The sequence below is a fragment of the Podarcis melisellensis genome, assembly GCF_964234715.1.
Source record: "Podarcis melisellensis genome assembly, chromosome: 7".
NCBI classification, from domain to species: Eukaryota; Metazoa; Chordata; class Lepidosauria; order Squamata; family Lacertidae; genus Podarcis; species Podarcis melisellensis.
In genome coordinates, this window is record NC_138539.1 from 37623671 (window position 1) to 37633003 (window position 9333).

General features: G+C 42.1%; 3 protein-coding genes across 5 annotated transcripts in view; 1 reads left to right on the forward strand and 2 right to left on the reverse strand.

The window, feature by feature from the left end:
• The window catches only part of LOC309374806 (DGAT1/2-independent enzyme synthesizing storage lipids-like), a gene marked incomplete at its 5' end in the record, with an annotated part of 204787 nt that overhangs the window by 97020 nt on the left and 98434 nt on the right, over positions 1 to 9333 (reverse strand). Inside the window, one exon of the mRNA XM_081919986.1 lies at positions 7138 to 7482. The remainder of the gene's footprint in view (positions 1 to 7137; positions 7483 to 9333) is intronic.
• Positions 1 to 9333, forward strand: part of LOC309373416 (DGAT1/2-independent enzyme synthesizing storage lipids-like) — a 112592-nt gene that overhangs the window by 74616 nt on the left and 28643 nt on the right. The window lies entirely within an intron of this gene.
• LOC309373409 (DGAT1/2-independent enzyme synthesizing storage lipids-like) overlaps positions 1 to 9333 on the reverse strand; it is a 32478-nt gene that overhangs the window by 14304 nt on the left and 8841 nt on the right. The gene's annotated exons all lie outside the window — the stretch shown is intronic.

Below are 9333 nucleotides of genomic sequence, written 5' to 3' on the forward strand. Positions count from 1 at the left end.
CCCTAGGCCAGGTGGAAAGGGCCTTGCTGGGAGCGGCCTTCACGACTCACAGCAATACCTGAGCTCAGTGGATCACCCAGGGTGGCTATTTATGCTTCTGATTTGCTTTATCCATTAATGAGAATAGTGTATTTGGTTCTCTGTGCTTCCTCATTTTTGCTCTGTTTTTACAAGAAGATGAATAACCAGCAAGAAACTGAGGCTGATAGCAAATTTTGGGGCATTCCAAGGCAAGTTACAGATATGTTTAGAAAGATATGCCATGGTGAGGAGACAGAGCCAGAGCAGCCAGCTGAGATGTTATCACTGGAGAGTGTTTCTGACCCCCCTTCTCCCAGAACCCGGCGTTCATTGAGAGTGCAAGAGCAAAGGACTCAGAGACAATTAACCACCACCGGCCACTGTAAGGGAAAGTGCTGTTGGTAGGAAGGGAGTGGAGAGGATCTTAGTTGGAGCAATGCCATTGTCTCTTGCTGTGATGATTGAATAAACTCATTAGTAAGAACTCTTCTTGTTTTTCTCTGCTTCTTGCTGCCACCGGGGGAGGGGGAGGGATAAAATCCCCCAAAGCCTGACAATAGATATAGAAATAAATATATAGATGTAGATATAGATGTAGATAGATATGATCATCATCATATTGTAAACCGCCTGATGAATTTCAGTTTTTAATGAGTCTGTGACTGAATTGCAGGCACTGCATGACAGAGTAAAATGGACCAACATGTATGTATGCGATTATTCCTCTGACTTAACTGACAAATGCATGCTGGACTTGGATCCTTCACCTCCACCTGACAGTATTGAACATGTGCCGGATGCCAGAGACCCTTTGATATCAGAGCCTGTCAACCTGGAATTTCTGGGGCTCCAAAGCAAGCGATACATGCTGCATAATTAAATGCAGCATGGTGCCAATGGAAGAGCTTTTCCTGGAGCAGCACATGGATTCTATATTGTAAACCGAACATGTTATTAAGGTTTGTGTATTGCATCATTTTCCTATCTCATACACAGCTCATGGTGAGAGATGCCACCAGCAAATGGAGGTAACACACTTGTCACACTACCTACCTTTACCCCTTAGTCAATAGCTGGTGTTCTGTGACCCAATATGTTGTTATGTGACATGGCTGCTATTGTAGGTGTGACTTCATAATCTTTAATTACAAATGGGCACAGCCTCTTAGTAGTCTTTTTCACAATACTTGGTTTGTTCATACAAATGGCACACTCATCACAGTCTCTTTAAAGCACCACAGAAAGGGACGTTTCTCCATAGGGGTGGAAATTAGCCTATGAAAAAGTTCCCCAGACAGGACTTCTGCTGCATCCACAGAGAAGTGACTGAAACAAAGGCGATTTAGACTTACCAGGAATGCAAGTAAAAAAAATTGTTAATAGAATCATAAAGTGTAGAGCTGGAAGGGATTCCAAGGGTCATCTAGTCAACCCTCTTCAATGCAGGAATCTCATCAAAGTCTCTCATTCAGTCTGAAACCATACTAGACCCTGCTTCATTTGCAAATGTCCTGTTGTTGTTGTTGTTTAGTCATTTATTCATGTCAGACTCTTTGTGACCCCATGGACCAGAGCACGCCAGGCACTCCTGTCTTCCATTGCCTCCCGCAGTTTGGTCAAATTCATGCTGGTAGCTTCGGGAACACCGTCCAACCATCTCGTCTTCTGTCGTCCCCTTCTCCTTGTGCCCTCAATCTTTCCCTCCCTTTCCCAGGGAGTCTTCTCATGAGGTGGCCAAAGTATTGGAGCCTCAGCTTCACAATCTGTCCTTCCAGTTAGCACTCAGGGCTGATTTCCTTCAGAATTGATAGGTTTGATCTTCTTGCAGTCCATGGGACTCTCAAGAGTCTCCTCCAGCACCATAATTCAAAAGCATCAATTCTTCGGCGATCAGCCTTCTTTATGGTCCAGCTCTCACTTCCATACATCACTACTGGGAAAACCATAGCTTTAATTATATGTACCTTTGTTGGCAAGGTGATGTCTCTGCTTTTTAAGATGTCCTAGTAGTTGTATTATTTGTCACTTCCTGTGCAGGAGTCATGAGAGAGAGAGAGAGAGAGAGAGAGAGAGAGAGAGAGAGAGAGAGAGAGAGAGAGAGATGCATCTCTCTCTCTCTCTCTCTCTCTGTGTGTGTGTGTGTGTGTGTGTGTTTGTGTGTCCGTGTAAAAACTAGTTGTATGAGCCTGTTTCCACACTGTCAACTTAAAACACAGCTAGGATGTTAATTTCTTTTAGTCAGCGTTGATGTGAAGCTGGGATAGATATGGATGGTAGCTAATGTCAAGTGTGCTGCTCTGGTGCCGGTTCGCCGGAGCAGCTTCGTCACGCTGGCCACGTGACCCACGTGAGATAAAAACATGTTGTTTTAGCTGAAACAGTGCCCCTCTGGAATTCATCATTCCTCAAATACCATTCCTAGCAAGAGTGGGTGGAAAGGATCTTTTTAATAATAATAATAATAATATTTTTTAATAAATTTTCGATTAAGAACTTCCAATCAATAACAAATCAAATCATAATCCAATTCAAAAACAAAAACAAAAAACTAAATTACAATCTGAATTGTTTATTATTACCGTATATTTCGGTCTATAGGACGCACTTTTCCCATCCAAAAATTAGGGGGAAATGTATGTGCGTCCTATGGAATGAATGCAGGCTCCTTGGCTTCAGCGATAGCAACGCGAAGCCTCCGAAGCGCAGAGGGAGCGCTCCCTCCGCACTCCGGAGGCTTCACTTTGCTATCAATGAAGCCTGGACAGCGAGAGGGGTCGGTGCGCACCGACCCCTCTTGCTCTCCATGCTTCAGGGATAGCCGCCTGAAGACTTCGGAGCGCAGCGTGAAAGGAGGCCAGGAAATATGATAAGAGCTCTTTCAGTACGATTTGATAAGCATTACAAAGCTAACTAGTCCATATAAAACAGTTGCAGAGTTTCTGACGAGATGTCTGTTATAGGAAGCATTAATAATTATGTTATTAAAGCTAAGCTGATATACACAGAACTGTGCTGGATTTTGTATTAATTATCTGGAAGGGACCCTAGCTCAGTAACTCAGCACCTGCTGTGTGTTCAGAAGGTCCTAGGTTTTCAAAGACATACGAGTGCTTTTTTGCCCTATCCTGCAATACACCCAGAATCCCCCTTTTATAATGGGAAGGCGAGTGCTTAACTGAAACATGAAATAATATTACAAGTGAAAGAGTAAAGTCTATAATTCACATCTCTTTTATGTTTATAGAGATAAGCTTTCACTTGGTTTGAACCTGTGGGCTGCAGACCTCTGCAGTACACAGAGTTATCCCAAGGGGTCAACAAAGCAGCTGTGGCTGGCAGGTCCTGGTCAAGGGCCCAGGAACTCAGAGGCCTGCTCGTCTAGCACCCATTAGCTGGCTTTCTCCCAATAGGATGTCTGTGGAGGAAGGCATGAGGCCCATCTGCTCTCGAAAAGGAGTGATTCAGCTTCAAGCGGGTTGGCATAGATGCCCCTTGTGGTTCACCCCAACTCTATTATTCTATGATTCCTATGAGGCATCCCAAAACAAATCTATATGAATGTTTACTACATTGGGAACAATTCCACATTTAAAAATGTGATTATACACAAACACACCCTCAGATGAACAACAACAAATGACACATTACACCGTGCCATTTATTAACAGAAATAAAAACAACATGGAAAAGCCATGTGTGAAAAACTAGATAAATGCAAATGGGCAATTGCGCCTCCATCCCATTTTTCAATTCTCTGTTCATTTTCACACAAACACTTTTGTTCCATGCTCCTGCAGAAACAGCAGTCTTGTGCCTTATCCCTTTCTTATCCAGGAAATCCTGAAAATCCTGTAAAAGAAAAACTGGCTTTTCATCTGTGAAAAGACAATCAATGTTAGCATCATGAACAGTCTTAACCTTGTCACAAAACTCTTTAAACCTTTCTAAGGCTTCTTGTGGTTTCTGCAATATGTATATCCACACATAATGAGTGGAATAATCCACACACACAAGATAATATCTTGCATTGCCTCTAGATGGTGCTAGAGGACCAATCAGATCAGCATACACTCTCTGAAAAGCTTTGGTTACTTTAGTCGTCTTCTGGACGTCCTTCGTCATACCTGCAAGAGAAATCATGTTAGATTCAGATGCATTACAATTTATGCAATCACTTTGATCAAAAGTCAACAAATACAGTCCATCTTTCTCTCTGGCAGAAAGATACAGCTCTCCATCTTTGAAGATTTTGCAGCTTTCTCTATCATAGGACAAAGTCAGTCCTTTCTTTGTGATCTGCGAAACACGCAGCAGATTGAACTTTAAATCAGGAACCAAATACACATTGTTAATAGTCAAGTTCAGACTTGCAAGATATACAGTTCCAAACCTGATCGCTTCAAGCTCCTGGCCATTGGCCTGTTTCACAGTGAAGCTTTGCATCTTAAACGTTGCAAACAGTCCTCAGCGTGACGTCATGTGTTGCGTGCAACCCGTGTCAAAAACAAAAGCGTTCTCCGTTGAAAATTCTGCTTTTGTTGACAGCAATGCTTTTGTAGGTTTCATCTGGGACTTGGTACGACTTTTGCCTGACGCCTCAGGCTTTGCAGCGCTCCTCTTAGCTCCTTTCTGTTGACGTGGCTTCTTACAATTCCGCTGAAGATGCCCAGTCTGTCCACAATTGAAACAACGGACAACGTTCAAAGCAACAGCCTGTTCTTCACTTGCAGTAACAGTGGAGGTGTCAGAACTCCGAGCTTCTCCTCCCCTGTCTTTGACATCTATTGCAGCAAGGCGATCTCTCTCATTGAGAACCACGGCACAAATTCTTTCCACCGTAAGATCTGCAGCAGGTAGAGAACCCAGCTGACTTGCAACCGTTTTATAAGAGTGATTAAGGCTGTTAATAATCATGAAGCAGAATATCTCTTCCTGTAGAGGAAAATTGTGTTGCGCCATCTGCTGGTGTAAGAATTTCATCTCTGTCAGATGCGCTTGTACATCTCCATCAGGCGCTAGCCTTAGATTGGTCAGTTTTTCAAAATGCAGCAACGCTGAAGAACCAGCATCTCTTTGATGTATTCTACGCAGCGTTTGCAAAATCTCACGTGTGTATTCCAAATCCTGAATATGCTTCTATATCGTAACATTAACCTCTGTTGGTTCTTCTTCCTGTTCTGCTTCCATACCAAATGTCCTTTCTCCTGCTAATTCTTTCCCATATTTTCTCCAGAATTAGTCTGCTTCAGTGGGATCCCGACACCTTTGTTTTCTTCCTTTACATGTAAAAGATTGTCCCAACAATAAGGGATTTTTTTATATTTCAGTGTATTTGTCAAATGTTTGTTATTTACTCTGGTAGTGAATCTGTATTAATCTGTCCTAAATTCTCTTTCAATTAAAAAATAACAGTCACTCAGCAGTTTGTTTGCTTGTTTTTGCTTTAGCCTATCTAGATTTCACATGAAAATTTTTGTCCACTGCCATGCTAACCATTTCTTCTTCCAATTCAATCAGGTTAGTAAGTTATTTTATTATTTTTTCACTTAATTCCACCATCACATCTTCTGATATACCTCAGACAAAGAATCAGATCTTTTTGATTTAATTCCAAAATGGTCATCTTGTCTAGAGCCTCTTCATGAATTTCACTGCTTCAATATCTTCCTTTATCCTCTCTTGTGTCTGGAACGTGGCCCCCCAGAGCCCAGGGGAAGAGTTAGACTCAGAAATTGAACTAAGTGAACAAAGGACAGACTCTGCAGTTGAGAGTTGGCTGACAGAATTGAGAAAGGGCAGTTCGACCCCCCTTCCCGGGGAAGACTCTATTAGCTTTCAGCCTACTCTTTGCTTTCAGCCTACTCAGATTATAAAGCTTTCCATCTGTTAGATATATAATTTCTACTCTGGTGGGGGGTTTCCCTTCGACAAATGACGGGTTTGCGTCATTGTTGGAGCCAAAATGTCCGAGTTCCAGGGCATTTGGAATCCAAGGTACGACGGTGTATGTGTGTGTGTGTGTGTGTGTGTGTGTGTGTGTGTGTGTATATATATATATATATATATATATATATATATATATATTTGTCGAAAGTGTGTGTTGGTAATAACAAGGTTGTGCACTACACATATAGTCAAAAGAAAGATTCTGTTCTGGTTGCTGTTGCCAACTCCTTCTTTCACAATAGTCCCAGGCCACAGATTGAAATCTTGCGCAACTCTTGCATTAAAATCACCCAGGAGGATAATATTATCCTCGTTAGGAGTCTCTGATAGGATGATATCCAGCAGATAGTAAAATATATTTTTAATGTCTTCATCAACATCTCGTGTTGGTGCATAAGCACTTAGAATAGTAGCCTGGTGAGTTTTATTCAAAGAGTGGAAAGTCGTTCATTAATGCCGGTAGGGACTTTTGACAAGGGCTTCACAAGATCGTTTTTGATAGCAAAGCCTACTCCATGTATTCAATGTTCGTGTTCAGGAAGTGAGTGTTTTAGTATCATCATTATGCTGTCCATGTCCTGAGAATCAAGGAGCATACAGAAGAGCTTCTGCAGAAAGATTTGTATTGGGATTTGAGGACCCGATCCCCGCTTGGGTAAGTAAGACACGTGGACACAGTATATTAGGTTAATGGGCAAGAAAAGGCCACAACTTTATTGTTTACAGCATGTGAGAAGGTATTGGCTTAGGCATTGGACCACAGCAAATTTGACTCCACCCACTCGGAGAGGGGTGAGTCTGATGAGGGCTTAACCACCAGTAGGGGGAGCCTGTTGATGCAAATACAACTATAAGCTCTCCCCTGATGTCACTGAGGGTCATGCCATGGCCCCCCGCCACACAGGGCATCGGACAAGATCCATGACCGCCGGATTCCTTTAACGGAATACCCACACCTTGCCCTTCCATACACCAACAACACATTCCAATGCCTAACCGCCACCGAGCCCAAGAGGCTCACTGGATTTGGTGAGGAGGCTGGGAGAACAGTGCTGACGGCAGTGCTGCAGCGACCTGCAGCCACCCGAGACCTCATTCTAAATAAAGCAAAACAACAGCCAGGAACCCTCCAGATGCCCCACAAAAATTACTAAGGCGAAATGACTGGACCCTTCCTCCAAACCTCACAACTGCAGAATCGGAACAGGAACTTCTGACTTTGTAATTCTTCCACGTGCTTGGCTCTAACAAGACGACGACGAGCAGGAACACTTGACTTGTGGAAAATCTGAAGCGCAATGGTGGGGAGAGCTGGCACGGCCGCATTTGAGCGGCTAAACCATGCCCCTGCGGTGGCCCCTGATTGGGTGCCCAACTGGGAAGTGTGGCGCGCCAGCAATGATGAGAGTGCAGGGGGCAGAATGCCCTCTGCGTGACGCGGGAATTGTCTCCCGCTCACAATCCCTCCCCTCCGGAATGAGGAGAGGCTTTACAGGGCTCAGATCTTGGAACAGCCTTTTTATACACATAAAAGAAGTGTCACTGTTTTGATATAGAAGATTTGTAGACCTTACTCTTTCAGATATAGCATTATTTCAAGGTTCAATTAAACACTCACCTTCCTGTTACACTCTTTGATTCTGGTGCTACCAGTGTAAGTCTCCAAAAGGGGAATTCTGGGAGTTTTGCAGGATAGGACAAGAAGGCACTTAGGCTCTTCAGTATGTACACCAAGGGCTGAGCTAATGAGCTAATGACCCTTCACAATATTAATATACAATCCAGCACAATTCTGTGTATCTTAACTTGGCTTTAATTACATAATAATGAAAGTTTTCTATTACAGATGCATGATCATAAACATTACAACTGCTTTATATGGACTAGTCAGCTTTGTAATGCTCATCAAATCGTTCTGAAAGAGCTCTTAATATATTTCCTGGCCTTTTTGGTGTTTATCCCCGAAGATTTTCAATTGCAGTCTTTGTCTGTTGAAAGAAGAACAAAGGAAATATTGTATTATATCAATATATTGCAAAATGGATATTCACAGTTATTCAAATCTGTGAGGAAATGCTAAAGGGATCAGAACCATTAGAATAAAGAATCCATTTTTTTCCAGTTACAGATTTTTTTTTTATACCAAGAGCACTGTATGAGAATGGCAAGAGATACAACAAACATAAGTGCCTTGGGTTGCTTGGAACGTATCAGTTTTCCTGCACGGTTGTTACCTCCAGTTATGTGAGGAAACTGCAGAAATGCTATTGAGTTATATTTCACTATGCTCAGCGCTTTTTTTCCAGAAAAAGAGGTGCCTGAACTCACTATGAACACCTCCCTCATTCTCTTAGAATGGCAATGGCTGACAGGGCTAGTGAGATAAAACAGTCACCTCTTGGTTCCTTGACTTGAAAACAGCACAGGCAGGGCATGGGTAAAAATAGCAGAGTAGAATGGAGTCTATATCTCTGGTCAGAATGAGCAAGTCAGTTGGCAGAAACCATTTTATGGAACTGAAAAAGAGAAACCAACAGTGGGGAAATCCTTCTTTTTTACTTCCAGGTGCAGAGTTAACTTACTTTTTGAGCGAGTTCTGCAGCTGTTATATTTGGATCATATGGGATGGGTTCTCCAATATATGTCCTCAGTTTCACTGGAAATCCTCCATATACGGGAAGGTAGAAAAGTCGTGTTTTCTCATATAACCATCTTGTCAACCCTATGTATGATAGGGAAAAGAGTCTGTAAGAAAGCGATCCCTTATCAAATTTGAAATTAGTTGGCATTCTGAGTTTTTAGCAATTCCAGTCAATCTATCCCACAGAGGAAGCGTTAAATAGTATGAGTCCTTTGGAAAAGAAAAAGCAGCATATTGTGTCAGCTCTTCTCTGCTCTTTAAAAATCAAGGTCATAAGTTATAAAAGAGAGTGCAGAATATGGTTGTTTTCCTGCTCAGTTCCCCTCCATGTTGGGGTTCCTACCACTTTTATAGATTATAGCTATCTTTTAAATCTAATAAAAAACTATCAAGGACATGTTCACTCAGTCTGAGACAGGCAGCACAACTTTTGCAGATCAGTGTACACAGAATAAACTCTACTAGAAAGTAGTAAAAAGATATTCTGTTTCTAAAAAAAGGTATATTATTATAAAATGTTTATTGCCTGAAAGCAGATTTCTTGATCAACCAAGTTACTCACTTGACTTTCCAATGTTCCTGTATGCTTCACAAATGTTTTGTGTAAATATAGGGATGATGGGCTAAAAGAATAAAATCAAAAATCAAAATCAAAAGGTAGCTGAGAACTGGAGAATTACTTCACCCCACCCGCTCCACCTTTATTTTGGTTAAGGACTAGGAAT